Source organism: Protopterus annectens, chromosome 14.part0 (assembly GCF_019279795.1).
Source record: "Protopterus annectens isolate FY-2018-M chromosome 14.part0, PAN1.0, whole genome shotgun sequence".
NCBI lineage: Eukaryota > Metazoa > Chordata > Ceratodontiformes > Protopteridae > Protopterus > Protopterus annectens.
Genome location: NC_056748.1, coordinates 624,220,225 through 624,238,028, shown reverse-complemented (window position 1 = coordinate 624,238,028; position 17,804 = coordinate 624,220,225). Strand labels below are relative to the sequence as shown.

Genomic DNA, 17,804 nt, shown 5'->3' with positions numbered 1-17,804 from the left:
TGTCTGAAGAGCTGCAGCTCTGTTTGGTTCAGAGGTTTTCATGCCATTATCCTGTAAATAGTCTGGTGGTGCAACTATACCAAGTAAGGGCATGGAAACCTTTGAAGTAGGTAATATATTTTTTCCATTGTAGTTAATGTAGTCTTAAATGATCATTTTATACTGAAATTGCAAATGCACTTTTTAGCATTTTGTATATCCTTTTGCTTATTGACTACTTGTCAGTTTTCTGCAGTTTTATGCTGATTTTATGAAATTTTGTACAACTTCCTGTCAGCTTTGTGTATTAGTTCCTAGATCACTGATGACAAAATTGAAACCCTTCTTTTTAAACCATTAGGTTGTAAGTAAATGGAATTGTTTACACTTGACAGAAAACCATACTAAATTTCCCAGTTAATTTACCTTTAAACAGTTTTTTGTCAGCGAAGGTCCACTTAAATTACACACCTATGTATTGGGTGTGCCCATTTTAAAGATTTCTAACCTGTTACAGCAGGAGCTACCAGTCTGTCCCAGATCAGAAGGTTTCACCGGGTGTTGTCAGACATAGCTACTACAGGAAAGTTCCTGCCTTTTTAAATTTGTGATTTAGTTGTCAACCTTCATCTTTTTGAAGTGTAGTCACTTTAATATTAAATAGTAACATTTGGGTCATTTCACTTTTTCCATACTGACATTACAAATGCAGTAGCTGTCTTCCTTCCATGTGTAGGCCAACAATGGCTTGTGCTGCTGTGCACTGATGGAGGTAGGCATATGGCTCCATCTTACAGTGCTGATGCACATTCTCATTTTCTTAGCATTTCAAGAGTTGGCATGTCTGCTCTCTTTTAAGCAATATTTATAGTGCAAAACCTTGTAGTATTTTAACTAAGTACCTGTTTTCGATTTTTTATTCGTAAAATTTAGTATATTTGTATAGGTTTTGCTGTCAGTCCACAAACAGATGTGATTATTGTAGGCAGATTTACGCATTTGGTTCTGTGATGGTATTTTTTTTTGTCAGATCACAAAAGTAGAGCATTTGTGTTCCTTCTGTGATCAGTTGAGATTTGCCTTTTTTTCTAGTTGGAGTTTAGGGATGTTTGAATTGACTGTTCATTAATTCAAACATTGCTTATAGACTCATATACCCTAGTCTAGTTATATGATCTGATGTCAGTTTTCATTCTGTCCTCAACTGATAGGTTCGGATCTGATCTCTTGGGTCCAACTCTGCCGTTGCTAAAGCTCGGGGCAACCAAAAACTCTTAAGCTTCTCCCTTACTGATAATGCACCAACCTCAATTACCTCAGATTTTGTTTGTCGCTTCAAGCAAAAGACAATGGTCTTCCATCACACTCGTGTACAGCAGATAAGTTTCATATTTTCTTTCAAACCTTGTTAAAAAAAAAAAAAAAAAAAAACTATAGTTTCCCTCACCATTTATTATAAATTCATAGTCGTTTTTACATTTTCATATACTGTTTTTACTCTTTAGCACATTTTTCTGTACCTCTTGGATACTATCATTAGTATCTCTTACCTCTACAACACTCGTAGTTCCTAGTTTATCGTCATTGGTATTTCCCTCTCTTCCTTTCCTCTTTTTCTGTCTGTTTTAAAAAAAAATGCTGCTTATCTATCCCATTGCGTTGTTTTTCTTAACGATGGCAGAAAAAACAGGACGATTTAAAAAATGTGTGATGTGTGGGCACAAGCTGCCTACGATGCCCACACATGTTTATTATTTAGGCCTTCGCCATCTACAAGAAGATTGCTGTATATGTCATGGTTTTAAGCCTGCGCTTTAGTAGAGAGGAAGAATAAATTGATTCTAAAAAGTCTTCATTCATCCTTTGGAGAGGCTATATTAGAGGGTTCTTCATCTACTAAGTCAAAAACCACAAAATGCAAAAAAAAAAAAAAAAAAAAATCCTCTTCTGAAACCATCTTCCTCCTCCTCAGCTTTGGACTCCTCGAGGAAGAGGTATCTTAAGGATCTGGTCTCAATCCCAGACCCAAAAAAAGGCTAAAATCCATGAACCAGTTAAAGAAACGTTATTGGATTCGAAGCCTGCTAGGTTGGATCCGTTGGAGTCAGTGCTTTCGGATCCAACTTTGATCCAGGTCAGCCTGCAAAATTGTTGCCCAGGGCAAGGTACTTTCTTTTTCTGGATCTGGTTCCTGACAGGGTACTTTCCCCATTTTTTGAAAGACCCAGGTCACCATCCATTTGCTCTACTCTTTCTTCCAGAAGCCTCACAGAAGGTAATGTGGAGAGACTGGTGAAGTTTCTCTTGGCTCAGAGCCAGATTGGTGTTCCTTCAGTTTTACTGCTCTGGGGCAGGAGATTTGTACATCTGTTGCTCCCCCGTTACCAATTCCTCCTCTGAATCCTGTAGCTTCAGAGTTTTTGAATCTGAATCATCCAGGTCTGTCTGGCTCTGATCCGAGATTTCTCCGAGGGCTTCGATTCCATTGGATCTGAAGATATCCTGCAGCCATAGTCTGCCTGTTGGATCCTAGGTTTTGCATTCATCTCTAGCGCTTTCAAAGTCATCTCTACACCTCAGACCCTCAGCATTGGATAGCTCGGCTCTGGCTTCCACCTTGGATGTTTTGCCCTTGGAGCAGGGGAGACCTACAATTCAGAAGCTTGTCTTGCATCTGCCAGTCTCTCTCTGAGCTGCTGTGCCTTCGAGGGTATGAGGAGAGTTTTTTCTGCCTTGATTGTTAAGATGGGTCTTTCCCTTTCGAGACCTAAGACCCCTCCATGATGTCTCAACACTCAGAGCTTCACCATCTGTTTTCCACAAAGACGGCCAGTACCAAAACCCCAAGCTCACTCTTAGTTTAATCTCCTCTTATGATACCTCCCTAGAACACCCCACTGAGGAGGCCCCTAAGAAGAGGATGTGCACAAGGAAACAGATTCCCCGGAGGAGTCCATTACTGAAGACACGGATTTTGACAAAGGCGAAGGGTGCCCATGATCATCTCCTGAAGATACCTTATTTGGAGACGTACTAGAAATCCTTAAGCAGAGAGGTGGTTTGATATCCACCAGCCCTAGTTCTGAAGAATCTGTTCTCTTGGAGGCATTTGGTACTGGACCGTCTACCTTCTGGGTGACTCTGCCCGAAGAAGACCTTGTTGATTTGATCTCACAGCAGGCATGGAAGGACCCTGACATCATAGAACCAGTTCCTCACAGATCAGATAGGATGATAGTACCAACAGCAGTAGACAGTTGTGGCAGAGGGGAGTTCCTCTAGATGTCTTGGTCATTACAGTGGACACCAAGAAAGCTAGCTGAGGAAAGTTCCACTGTCCATCCCCTCCAACAGGGAGTCCCTGCCAATGGACTGATGTTCTTCGTCTCACATTGCTGCAGTCATAACCTGTGGGTAGTCCGCTGTCCTCAGTCAGCCCGAATACCAAAGAGTTAGGCTGGCGTCGGTCACTGGCGCCTGGAACTGACGTCAGTATGTAGTAGTACTTAAGCGCATGACCGACGCCATATCCTCAGTCTTTCTTGTCGCGTGGTCCGAAGCAGAAGCAGCATTTGCAAGTGCCGTTCGGCGTTCTGAAATTTTCAGTTTTCGAGTTTCAGACCGAAGACCAAGTTGGGCTAAGTACCCCGTTGGGGAAAATGTTTGTCTTTTCTTGCCTCAGTTAATCCGGATGTCAGAAAAAGTTAATAATTGTATTTCTTGTGGGAAACAGATACCTCATAGGGACTATCATTCTCTCTGTATTCCTTGCTTAGGGCCTGAACACGACGTAGTCGGGTGTCGCTTTTACGCTAGATTTAATAAGCGCACCATTAAACGCAGATTAGACTGTGCTAGGCTTGTTTTCGGTAAGCGGTGTAACTACAACATGCCGTCGGATCCTCCGACGCCCGCTACCGCAAAAAAAGCGTAAAGATAAATCCTTAAGGTCTAAACCGGATGAGTCATCCATTGCGGACGCCGGTTCTATGTTATCTACGGTTGAATCTGTGGATCCAGCCGAGGTCTCGGCTGAATCCCAGGGGGAACCTTTAATTTTACAAGAGTTGGCCTCTCAGGAGTTAGGTCAGGCCGAGGGTGCTTCTCAAGTTTCTGTGGTTCCATCCTTACAAAAGGTTATTAGGCCTTCTACTTCACTCACTAAAGGCCCTTCTAAGGCTAGACCTGGTATTTCTGGTACGGGCCACAGCCCTGGTTCTTCGGGCTCTGTTCCTAAAAAGCATATGTTGAAAATGGCATCAGGGGTTCTATGCCCCCTCCAGAGAAGAGGCCTAGGGTGGAGACAGATTCTGAGGGAATAGAACATTCCTCAGATTACTCTGAGTCCTCAGCTGAGGATATTCAGGATTTTCCTCCCTATTCTGATTCGGATGCAGAGGATTCCTGTCCTCCTGCTTCACCTCCAGAGGATTTTTCCTTTTCTGAAACCTTGCATTCCATGAGGGAGCATTTCAAGTGGGAAGGTAAGGATTTTTCAGATTCTCGTAAGAGGCTTAGGGAATTTTTGTTTTTGCCACAACATAGACCTTTGGAAATTCCCCCTGATGTCCTTCATGGATGCATCTGCAGTCATAACAACTGGGTTGTCCTGTCGTCAGGCAGCCCTTCAGTCGGCCGGATTCCAAAGTCCGGGTCCGGCTTCGGCTGATGTCGCACTCCACCCGACGTCATCTCTGTTGGTCTTCGGGTATAAAAGCATCAGCCGACGCCATTTTCCTCAGTCTTTCTTGCCGTGGCGCAAGCAGAAGCTGTTCGCAAGTGCCGGTCGGTCGGATCTAGAGATTACTTCTACCGAATACTACTTCAAGACTTCTAAAGCTAAGTACCCGTTGGGGACTCTTTCTTGCCTCAGCCGATGTCAGAAAAAGTTAACAATTGTTTAACCTGTGGGAAACAAATACCTCATAAAGATTTCCACTCTTAGTGTCTGCCTTGTTTAGGCCCAGCCCACGACGTAGCAGCCTGTTCGGCCTGTGCTTTCTTCAACCGATCAACGCTTAGGCGTCGGTCGGAGTTTGCAGAACAGTTTTTCGGTTCTGATTTTGCGTACATTATGCCGTCGGATCCTCCCACTACCCAATCTACCGCAAAACGCAAAGATAAAGACCAACACCGCGGTCCGCGGTTTCGGCCGAAACCATGGTTAAGCAAATCGCGAGTGTGTCGGTTTCGCGCGAAAGCGAGAAAACTGATCTAAGTACAGCTGAACCTATTCCTACAACTGAGGCCCCTGCTACAACTCTTGAATCGACCTCAGAAATTTTACCCACTACGGTGGTTGACTTATCAGACACCATCCCCTTGGATGTCTCTACCCCAGCACGTGGTGCTGCTAGGCCTCCAGCAGCCATGTCCATTAAGGCCTTCGCCAGGGCTAAAGCAGCCAAGACTACTAAAACAGTGCCTGTTAAACCCCCACATCCAGGCCCTCTTCTAGTTCTCAAATGCTTACTTTGGCAGAAGATTTAATTTCTTTAATTAGAGGATCTCAATCTCACCCAGACAGGGCCTCTCAGCCCCAGAGAAGAGACCAATGGTAGAGCCCCCTGAGCCAGTGTCCTCTGATGATTCTGCTGATGAGTCAGACATAACTGACCAGCCAGAGGCTCCCTTCTCCAATTTTGAAGATTCTGATGCTGAAGAATCCATTCCAGCTGCTTCCCCACCAGAAGAATTCTCCTTTGGGGAAACCTTGCATGCCATGCGAGAACAGTTCCAATGGCAGCAACAGGATTTTTCAGACTCCAGAAAAGACTTAGGACCTTTCTGCACCTCCCACAGCACAGGCCCTTAGCTATACCTCCTGTTCTCTCTGTGGTGGATGATGCTTTCAATGATGTTTGCTCCGCTCCAGATTCTTTACCCCCAGCCCCTGCCAAACCAGACAGATTTTACAGGGTGCCAGATACTCATCACCACCTTTACAAGGCCCCACTTGCAGACCCAGAAACTATATCCCAGGGTCCCAAGGTAGTAGTCGCGACCATAGCTAAAAACCCTACTCCTTCTGAAAGGGAAGCAGGGTCATTAGACAGATGGGGTAAAAAGGTCTACACTTCAGCTACTCTCTCAGCTAGAGCTTTAAACTGTCAGTTTCACATGATACAATACCAAGAGTTTATGCTTGACCAGTTAACTAAAAACTAACCACTGATGAATCTCTTGATAAGAAATATGTATTAGAGATGGTAAATAACATACAACAGGTTAGCAACCATTCCTTAAAATGTGGCTATGATGCACTGGAGGCTTCATTTAGATCAGCCATGACAGGCACAGTGATAAGAAGGCATGCATGGCTAAAGGAACAAGCTTTACCGGATCATGTTAAAGCTAAGCTGCTAGATGCTCCTATGGACAAGACAAGTTTGTTTGGTACACCTGCCCAGCAGGTTATGAAGAAAATGGAAGAAAAGGCAAAATCTGTTCAAACTGTTAAAGATTTCTTGCAGGTTCAACCCCAAGGTTTAGCAGGAACTGGCCTGCCAAAATTGGTCCTTTCCTGACTCCACAAAATTTCAAAGGGGCAGGAATAGACGTTCCAGAGGCAGAAACCAATCCAGAGGAGGTGCCTACAGAGGACGACAGTGGCAAGGTAACAACAGAGGCACAGACACAGCCACTGCCACTACATCAGCACAACCACAGTGACTTAACCCTAAATCCGCCTACCAGGGAACAAATAGCAGCTCCTCTAGGCGGAAAGTTAACCTTATTTTCAAAGAACTGGCACTACATAACAAAAGACAAGTGGATTTTACAAACCATAGATCAAGGTTACCGGTTTCACTTCCACACTTTACCAGTCAAAAGAGGAATGCCAAATCTACCTCCAAATCAAAAACAGAGGCTCTACGCCAGATAATGGAGTTAGCAAACATGAGAGCTGTGGAAAGAGTGCCAACAGCAGAGCAAGGAAAGGGGTTCTATTCCAGACTATTCCTAGTTCCAAGAAAGGAAAAAAGTTGGAGACCAATTCTCGACCTGTCCACCTTAAATGCATACATCATTGTCCCAAAATTCAAAATGCTGACCCTACAGCAACTTCTTCCCATGCTGGGCAAGGAGTCTTGGCTGGTAACTCTAGATCTCAAGGAGGCATACCTGCACGTCCCCATTCGACCAATCTGCAGAAGATACCTCAGATTTCTTGCAGGATCAGAGCACTAACAATTCTCAGCATTGCCCTTTGGCTTATCTACTGCGCCCAGAGTATTCACAAAATGCCTGGCATCAGTAATCGCCCATTGCAGACTACAGGGAATTCAAATTTACCCATACCTGGACGACTGCCTGCTACAAGGGGACAACAAAAGCAAGCTGACAACAGATTTACAAAGGGTCATTTACTTGCTACAAGCACTGGGATACACAGTCAATTTACAAAAGTCAAGGCTGATACCATCCCAAACAAGGACATTCTTGGGCTGAATTGGACACAGTAAAACAAATGGCATTCCTGACTACAGAAAAACAAAAGAACTTCCTCTTTACTTCTTGGCACTAACAAAACTGAACAAGTTAACAGCAAGAAAAGTACTGCAGGCCTTGGGCTTCATGGCATCATGCATAATCTTGGTTCCATTTGCCAGACTACATATGAGAAAACTACAGTGGTACCTAAAGAATTTATGGTCCCAACACAGACACAGTCTAGAAACAGAAATCCCACTAATTCCATGCTTAAAACAGGAGTTCCTATGGTGGGCTCAGGCATGCCAGTCAAACCCAGGCCTACCCTTTCGCAGATGTCAAGCAAGCCAGACCATCACAACAGACGCTTCAGACCTAGGATGGGGGGCCCACATGCTGGACAAATGCGTGCAAGGATTGTGGACACAGGATCAACTTCAAATGCACATCAACCTAAAAGAAATGCTGGCAGTAAAACTGGCAATCCAAAAGTTCAAACCTTTTCTCAAAGAGGGCCAGTTGATGATAAGGACAGACAACACCACAGTCATGTGGTACATCAACAAACAGGGAGGCACTCATTCATACCCCCTATGCAGAATGACCTTGGAGCTGTGGACCCTGGCACTCAGCTACAACATCCAGTTACAGGCAATATTTGTACCGGGGAAAGACAATACTCTAGCAGACATATTAAGCAGAACCACTTCGGATGCCCACGAATGGAAGCTGCACCCGGACATCTTCAAGACCATCTCAAAGAAATGGGGAATGCCACAGATAGACCTATTCGCATCACCTCTCAATCACCAGCTCAAAAATTCTGCACAAGGACATTCCACCCACTAGCATGGAAAGTGGATTCGCTCTCCTTCAACTGGAAAGGCCTAACAGCATATGCATTCCCACCTCTTCCTTTGATACACAAGGTACTACTGAAAATCAAGGAAGAACGTCCAAGGATAATCCTGATAGCTCCAAACTGGCCAAGACAACACTGGTACCCACTACTGAGGAGCATGTCTCGAACAATATGTGGCCAATACCCTGATGCCTTTGATGTTAACTCAGAACAACTACAGCATCATACATCCAAACCTAAAACGTTGCAACTGACTGCATGGAACATCACATAGCAGCAGCTAATCCAGAACTTTCCCAAAGAGTAAAAGACATTATTCTTGAAGCACGCAGACCTTCAACAAGAAGGAACTATGCTGGAAAATGGAAAAGGTTTGTCATTTGGAGTACGGAAAGAGGAAAAGATGTGTCAAACATAGATATGCCTAACATTCTGGAGTATCTGGCCGAACTTCTTCATTCAGGCCTGTCCTACTCCTCCATCAAGATACATGCATCAGCTATTTCAGCAGAATACAGCTTTGATCCACCTGTTTTTTCGCACCCTTTGCTCAGGCAGTTCCTCAGAGAAATCAAGAATGTAAAACCTCCAAGGAAACCACCATTACCAGCTTGGGATTTAAACTTTGTGCTAGAAAAATTGACACTATCACCCTTTGAACCAGCAGCAACAGCAGACCTACAACACCTGTCATGGAAAACTGCTTTCCTACTGGCAGTTACTTCAGCAAGGAGGGTTTCAGAACTACAGGCCTTAATGGCAGTGCAACCCTTCCTAATCTTCCACCAAGATAGTGTCCATGAGGACTAATCCTACATTTATGCCTAAGGTGGTATCCAGAGTGTCTTTAAACCAGGCAATCCACCTACCTACCTTCTTTCCCAACCCACAAAACAGAGGGGAAAGAATACTGCATACCTTGGATGTACATAGACAGCTACGCTACTACTTGGACAGAACAAAAAATAGCAGAAAAACTGACCAGCTGTTTGTAGCCTATGCAACAGGAAGGGAAGGAAAAGCGATTTCCAAACAGACAATCTCCAAATGGATAGGAAATTGCATACGATTCTGTTACTCCTTTCATGGAAAACCAATTCCACAGAACATAAGGCCTCATTCTACAAGGGCAACAGCCACTACCACAGCCTTCTTACGAGGAGTGGCAACCAAGGACATTATTGAGGCGGCTACTTGGACCTCCGTGCATACATTTGCCAAGCATTATAATTTACCTCTGTATTCCAGATCCTGAGCAGGGTTTGCCACTGCTGTACTGCAAGGGATCCTAACCACACCATAATCTATTCTTCCTCCTCCCTAGTTGGCTATGGTATTCTACCCAGTTGTTATGACTGCAGATGCATCCATGAAGGACATAGTACAGTTTTGTACCTACCATAAATGTAGATGTCCGAACTGGATAGCATCTGCAGTCAGGATTACCCTCCCTCCTTCCCTCTGTGGTACTCCTAGGGTATTTACCCTCCTAATAGCTAGCTGGCGGGGTCTCTTATGGTGTATTTGTTTGTATATATGTACATACATGCTTATTTTTTGTGTTTGCCTTCTATCTTTTTGGAAACATTGGCATTTACCCAAAATTTAGCCTTCCAGGAGGGCAACTGGCATCTGGGGCAAGAAACACTGAGGAAAATGGCGTCGGCTGATGCCTTTATACCCGAAGACCAACAGAGATGACGTCAGGTGAAGTGCGACATCAGCCGAAGCCGGACCCGGACTTTGGAATCCGGCCGACCGAAGGGCTGCCTGACGACAGGACAACCCAGTTGTTATGACTGCAGATGCTATCCAGTTCAGACATCTACATTTATGGTAGGTACAAAACTGTACTTTTTAAGGTGCCTAGGGTATTCTGCGAACGAAACAAAGTCCAGTCTAGTACCCTCTCAGGACATGTGCTTTCTGGGTGTGAGACTGAATACAGCCTCTCAGATGGCTTTTCCTGACCCCGGACAAACAAAGAACTCTTCATCTATACTTCCAGCAATTATCAGTACTGTCCAGGCTGACTGCAAGGACAGTCCTTCAAGCCTTGGGGTTCATGGCATCTTGCATTCTGCTACTTCCCAATGCCAAACTGCATATGCGGAAGCTACAGTGGTATCTCAAAAGTGTATGGACTCAACACTGCCACGATTTGGACACTGTCATTCCTATAATACCTTGCATCCAGAAGGAATTCTTGTGGTGGGCACAGGAATGTCACCTAAACAAGGGACTCTCTGTGACCCGACCAGAGGCGAGTCGGATCTTAACGACGGATGCCTCAGACCTGGCTTGGGGAGCACACTTCAATGGGAAATGGATTCAAGACACGTGGCCTCCCAAACTACAGCATTTGCATATCAACATGAAGGAGATGTTAGCAGTCCAGTTTGCCCTGATGGCTTTCAAGGGCCTACTTCAACCAGGACAGGTGTTGATACAGACAGACAACACTACAGTCATGTGGTACATCAACAAGCAGGGGGGGACCCATTCTTACCCTCTTTGCAGACAAGCTATGATATTGTGGGAGACTGCTCTGGGTTTGCACATCACTCTTCAAGCACGGTTTCTGCCAGGAGCACAGAACTCCCTAGCAGATGTATTGAGCAGACAAATTGTGGATCCCCACGAGTGGAAATTGGATCCTCAGGTATTTCAACAGTTGACAGTGGCTTGGGGAACTCCAGACAGATCTGTTTGCTTCTCCTCTAAATTTCCAACTACCAAAATTTTGCACAAAGATGTTTCACCCAAAAGCTTGGAAAGTGGATGCTCTATCTTTCAGTTGGAACAACCTTCATGTCTATGCTTTTCCTCCTCTGCCTCTCCTTACCAAGGTTCTCTTGAAGGTCAGGCGGGACAAGCCTTGCATGATTTTAATAGCACCAGATTGGCCACGACAGCACTGGTATCCTCTGCTGAGGAGTTTAATTCAGGAGCCTCCTTGGCCTTTGCCACAGCTTCCTCACTTGTTGTCCCAGTCAAGCAATCATTTGCTCAATGTCAGGGTGCAGTCCCTGCATCTAACAGCCTGGCGTATTCTGTTTTAGAGCCTGTGGGGTCTCAGCTTCCTCAACAGGTTTTAGATGTCATTTTGGAAGCCAGGCGGCCCAGCACTAGAAAAGTTTATGCTGATAAATGGAGGAGATTTTTTCTTTGGAGCACAACAAAGGGCTTTGATGTCTCTGTGCCTAATTTGAGTTTTTCACTACAGTACCTTACTGAATTACTAGACAAGGGTTTGTCATTTTCCTCTGTGTAGGTTCATGCTGCAGCCATTTCTGCTCACTATGATTGTGACCCTCCTTTATTTTCTCACCCTTTGTTTAAGCAATTTCTTAGAGGGGCAAAAAATATAAGACCCCCACGTAGAGCTCCTACTCCTTCCTGGGATCTCAATTTTGTGTTGGAGAAGCTTACTTTGCCTCCTTTTGAACCTGCAGCTACGTCTGAATTAAAGTTTTTGTCTTGGAAGACTGCCTTTTTGTTGGCCATTACTTCTGCTAGAAGGGTATCTGAATTGCAGGCTCTCATGGCAGTTGAACCCTTTCTAATATTCCATAAGGACAGGGTTTCTTTAGTACTAACCCTACTTTCATGCCAAAAGGGATTTCTAATGTGGCCCTGAACCAGTCTATCCATTTGCCTACCTTTTATGCTGATCCCCAAAATAAGGGGGAAAAAATCTTGCATTCTTTGGATATACACAGGCAATTACGTTATTATTTGAGCAGAACTAAGGAGTTCAGACAGACTCAACAGTTATTTGTTTCTTTTGCTTTGGGTTCACAAGGGAAAGCTGTTTCTAAGCAGACTATTTCAAAGTGGATTGGTAATTGTATTGCTTTTTGTTATTCTCATCATGGGAAGGATGTTCCTGCTGGGATTAGACCTCATTCCACTAGGGCTACTGCCACTTCTACTGCTTTTTTGAGGGGTGTAGCTACTAAGGATATTTTGGAAACAGCTACTTGGAGTTCAGTTCATACTTTTACTAAACATTACCATCTCCCTCTTTTCTCCAAGTCCAGGGCTGGGTTTGCCACTGCAGTCTTACAGGGCATGTTAGCAGCCCCTAATGCTTTTTAGTTTGCCAGCCTCCCTTTTCCTTTGCTTTGGGATTCTACCCACAGGTTATGACTGCAGCAATGAGACGAAGAACATAGTACAGTTTTGTACCTACCCTAAATGTAGATGTTCGAGGATCCACATTGCTGCAGTCCTATTTTCCCTCCCTCCTTCCCCTCTTTGGTTTGGGGGTGTTGTTGTTGTTGTTATTGTTCCTGGGGGATTATTGGTATTTTTCTCCTTTTGTGGCTCTGGCCTTTTCTTTTAAGGCCTTCTAACATCTGGGGCAAGAAAGACTGAGGATATGGCGTCGGTCATGCGCTTAAGTACTACTACGTACTGACGTCAGTTCCAGGCGCCCGTGACCGACGCCAGCCTAACTCTTTGGTATTCGGGCCGACCGAGGACAGCGGACTACCCACAGGTTGTGACTGCAGCAATGTGGATCCTCGAACATCTACATTTATGGTAGGTACAAAACTGTACTATTTGGGAAGTATGTTTATGCTTCAGCGACCTTCGCTTTGAGGTCTCTGAATTATTTGGCAAACTTTAGTAGGCTTCTGGGGGATTTAATCAAGGAATTATCAAATACCGTCTTGGGTGCAGTTTCTGAATAAGTTCAGGGATCCATTCTCAACTGGTTGATTTCACATGCAGCGGAGGGAATCCCAAGGGCAACGGATTCAGGTGTTTACATAAGGAGATGTGTCTGGATGTGCCTTTGAGTTTGTGAAGCTTTTCAAGTCTTTCTTCATCAGTGCTCCCTTTGATGGCTCTCCATTATTTGGCCCCAAGGTAAAAGAAACTCTGTCTAGGTGTGAAAAGGATGGAAAGACAGCATCTGCTGTGGGTGTCTTTTTTGACTCCTTAAAGAACTTTTTCCAGGAGACAACGAGGTGGTCAAAAAGTGTGGTTCAAGAAGTCTGTGTCCTTTTCAAGACGCATGTAGAGGGGGTTCCCCCAGAGGCAGAGGAGAGAGCATGAATGGACGAAGACTCCCCCATTGCAGAGGAGGCCTGCAGAACCAGGGTTCCAGAGAATCTTTCTTTGATAAACTCCACCAGCGCTCCTGAATGGAGGCCCAATTGTCCATCTCTGGAGACGGTTGAGGGGCACTTATCCAGTTCCACTGCACCAGAAAGCCTGGCTAGGTATAACAAAAGATACTTTGGTGCCAAGATTCATTTTTAGAGGATATATTATACCCTTTTCTCTTTCTCTCCCAATCCCAGTACAAAAGCTACTAAAAAAAGTCATCCAGGAAGGTTCCACCAGACCAGATGGTCTTGAGTTCCCCATTTTCTTTGGCACTAAAAAGAACCTGGAGTAACTTCCGGATTCTAAGTACTGGATCTCTCCAAACTAAAGCAGATCAGTTCGAAGAAGCAAATTTCAGATGGTCACGGTTCGGTCCATTTTCCCTTTTCTGGGCAAGGACTACTGGATGTGCTATATAGACCTTCAGGACGGGTACCATCACATAAAGATGAACAGACTGTCTAGAAGGTACTTAGGCTTCTGGCTGGGAGATGGTCATTGCCAGTTCAAAGTACTGCCCTTTGGACTTACCACTGCCCCAGGGTGTTTACCAAGTGAATGGCAGTAGTCGCAGCTCACCTCAGACTGCAAGGATTCTAATTGTTTCCATATCTAGATGATTGGCTCATTACCTCTCTGACCAGGCATCAACTCGTATGTGCAAGAGACCAGGTTCTCCAGACTTGCTGTGATCTGGGGATAACCTTAAACTAAAATCTCATCTGGAATCTACTCAGACTTGTAGGAGCCATTCTCAGTACAAAGACAACCATTCCTTCCCTTCCATTACTGAGAGTTCAGAGCACAAGATTCCAAGTCAAAAAGAAAATATGTAGCACATCAATTTCAGGCTGACTGGTCCTTCAAGTTCTGAGATCAATGGCAGCAGCAGTAACCTTAGCACCACTTGCCAGGTTTTACATGAGAATTCTACAGTGGATATTAGCTACTCAGTGGTAGACTCTTTATCAACCAATGTCTTAAGATAAGAATCACTCGCATCTGCAAGAGAGACTTGAAATGGTGGATTCATTCAGACCAGGTTCTACAAGGTCATCCATTCATTCCTGCTCGGCTCAAAGACCTGGAGACCATGGACTGTTCCCAGCTAGAGTGGGGGGCATTGTCTGGGGAAGATGGTTCAAGCATCTGTTCTCCAAAAGAGGCCATTTTGCATGTAAATGTCCAAGAGATGAGAGAAGTGCTGTTAGTGTTGCAGGAATTTTGGAATGCTCTCCTTTTGAGGACAATTGCAATACAGTCAAACGACATGTCAGTCGTGTGGTACATAAACAAGGAGGAACCAAATCCTGTCCATTGTATTGAGAAGCTCCAAGTGTGGCAGGGGGCGATCTCTTCCAACCGCTTTTTTAGCAACGCACATTCCAAGGAAGTCCAACTTGATAGCATACAAATTGAGCCAGGTGCATTCTTCTACCTCTCAAATAGTCCCTCAACAGAAAGATTGTGAACACACTCTTCTGCCAGCCTTGCTGTGATCTATTTGTGTCCCCCCTGAACAACAAATGCAGCAGCTACTTTGCCCTAATCCCCTCACAGGGGGAATCCCTGAGGGGCGCTGTACTTCATGATTGGGCCCCCCAGTGTCCTTTGTGTATCCTACTATTCCATTAATATCCAAATTTCTTCAGAAAGCTGCAAGTTTGAAGAGCAAGGGCATCCTCACTGCCCCTTATTGGCCTCAACAAATTTGGTTTCCCTTTCTTTGGCCTCACCTGATTCAACCACCTTTGTTTCTGGATCCATATCCAGACCTGTCTCACCCAACAGGCATAGTTGTCCAGACATAGTGAATCTCAGGCTGACTGCCTGGTTTCTCCAGTTCCATTAATAGCCAGACAGCCTATGCGGTCTTCTGTGCATCATATTTTGCCCTCCCGTAGACCTTCCACTAGAAAACTATACAACAGATGGAAGAGATTTGTTTTTTGGGCTCAAAACCCTACTATTGACCCTTTTTCAGCCCCCATTCACAATCTCTTGGAATTTTTAGCACATCTTTTTGAGGAAGAAGCTAGTTCTACTGTTAAATTACAATTGGCAGCAATTTCCAATTTTCATGTTGGAATAAATGATGTTCATCGTGTAATACTGCTGCAGTCATCACACTTGGGTTATCCTGCAGTCAGGCGGTCCCGCAGTCAGCCGAATCCCAAAGTCTTGGTCCGGCGTCGGTTGTAGTCGCTTCTTCCCTGACGTCAGTGCAACAGGGATAAAAGAGGCAGCCGACTCCATTTTCTTCAGTCTTTCTTGCCGCCCGGTGCCCGAAGCCGAAGCAGTTCACAAGTGCCGGTCGGCTAGCTCCTGAGATTTTCTAATCGAATTTCAGCCCCAAGTCTTCTCTAAAGCTAAGTACCCCGTTGGGGAAACTTTTCTTGCCTCAGACCGATGTCAAACAAAGTAAATAATTGCATTTCTTGTGGGAAGCAAATACCTCATAAGGATTTTCATTCTTATTGTATTCCTTGCCTAGGCCCAGACCACGACGTCTCTGGTTGTCGGTTTTGTGCTAGGTTCAACAAACGTACAATCAAGCATCGGGCAGATTTCGCCCGACATTATTTTGGCAGAAATTTAATTATAGCATGTCGTCGGAGCAACCGACATCAGCAATGATTAAAAAATGCAAGGATAAGGACAGGCAACCAAGGCCAAGACCAGATACCCGAGGCCTCAGCAAGGCCTGCCGCCGGTTTCCAGCGAGGTGCCTACGCAGCCCCTGACTACTGCAGATTTAGAAATTCTGTCAGCCTCCCAGACTGAATCAGCTGGGCCTCAGGAGCCGGTTCCATCTCACCCCTCGGACGCCAACCCTGACGGTGATCTGGAGATTTTGGACAGGCCTTCGGTTTCTGAAGGTGTCTTCAAACCGACAACTATCTCTATTAAGTCTTATGCTAAACTTAAAGCCCTCTTAAAAGTTAGGAAACCGGGTCCACAGTCCCCCCCACAGGCCCCTATGCCTAAAAAACAGATGCTTAAGATGGCTGGGAATTTAATTGCCCTTATCAGGGGTTCACAACCCCCTCCTGACAAAAGGCCTAGACTGGAGGAAGATTCTTTCCTCTGACCAAGCATCCATTTCTTCAGCTAATTCTGAAGACCAGGATTATTCCTTCCCTCCTTATGAAGACTCAGATGCTGAAGAGTCCATTCCCTCTGTCTCCCCCCCTGAAGACTATTCTTTTGGGGAAACTTTACACACCATGAGGGAACACTTCCACTGGGAAGGCCAAGATTACTCTGACTCTAAGAAAAGACTCCGTGAGTTTCTTCTTCTCCCACAGCATAGACCCCTTGCAATTCCTCCAGTTTTAGACATTTTGGATGATGATTACACCGAATCTAGTCTAAACCCAGATTCCTTACCTCCTGCACCATCTAAACCAGACAGATACTACTGAGTTTCCTGATTCTCATAAGTTTCTATATAAAAGCCCTGTTGCAGACCCCAAAACCATTTCCCGGGGTCCCAAAGGGGTTAAGGCCTCTACTGCTAACAATCCACTACCTTCTGAAAGAGATTCCAGAGCATTAGAAAGATGGGGGAAGAAAGTGTATACGTCTGCCACTTTGGCCATGAGGGCCTTAACTGCCAATTCCACATGCTAAAATACCAGCAGTACTTGATTACACAGTTAAAGCAGAAAATGATCCCTCAGACAGATCAACCTGATTTCAAAGAGATGCAGGATTTGCTGCATGCAGCAGAACAGGTGGGAAAAGCATACCTTACAGTATGGTTTTGATTCATTGGAAGCCTCATGTAGAGCAGCTATCACAGGATCTGTAATACGTAGACATGCTTGGCTAAAAGAGCAAGCCTTACCAGAACATGTCAAAGCAAAGTTATTGGATGCTCCATTGCAGAAAGATGTGTTATTTGGTGTCAAAGCAGAGGAAGTTTTAAAGAAAGTGGAAGAAAAGGCAAAATCTATGCAGACACTTAAAGATTTTTTACAGGTACAACCTCCTCTTTTCAGCAGAAACTGGCCATCAAAAAACTGGTCCTTTCCTGCATCAGACAGACCCCAAAGGGGTAGGTACAGACGCCCAAGGGGCAGAGGCCAGCCACAAGGTTCTTTCAGGCCTAGACAATGGCACACAACAACTCAGAGGTGGAGATGAAAGATCTCAACCCTTCAGGAAACGCACAATGACTTCCCTCTTCGCCTGCCAAGCAAAATTGCCCTGGCAGCACCTTTTGGAGGAAAATTGGCTCTATTTCCACAAAATTGGCGCATAATAACAAAGGACAAATGGGTTCTGGATATTACCCGAGGCTACAGATTTCATTGTCACACTTTACCATGGATGAGAGGCATGCCAAATCTGCCTCCAAACCAATGGGCAGAGGCACAAATGCAAATTTCAGCTCTCATGGATA

General features: G+C 44.9%; 1 protein-coding gene across 1 annotated transcript in view; it reads left to right on the top strand.

The window, feature by feature from the left end:
• Positions 1–17,804, top strand: part of SIRT1 (sirtuin 1) — a 1,558,788-nt gene that overhangs the window by 436,581 nt on the left and 1,104,403 nt on the right. The window lies entirely within an intron of this gene.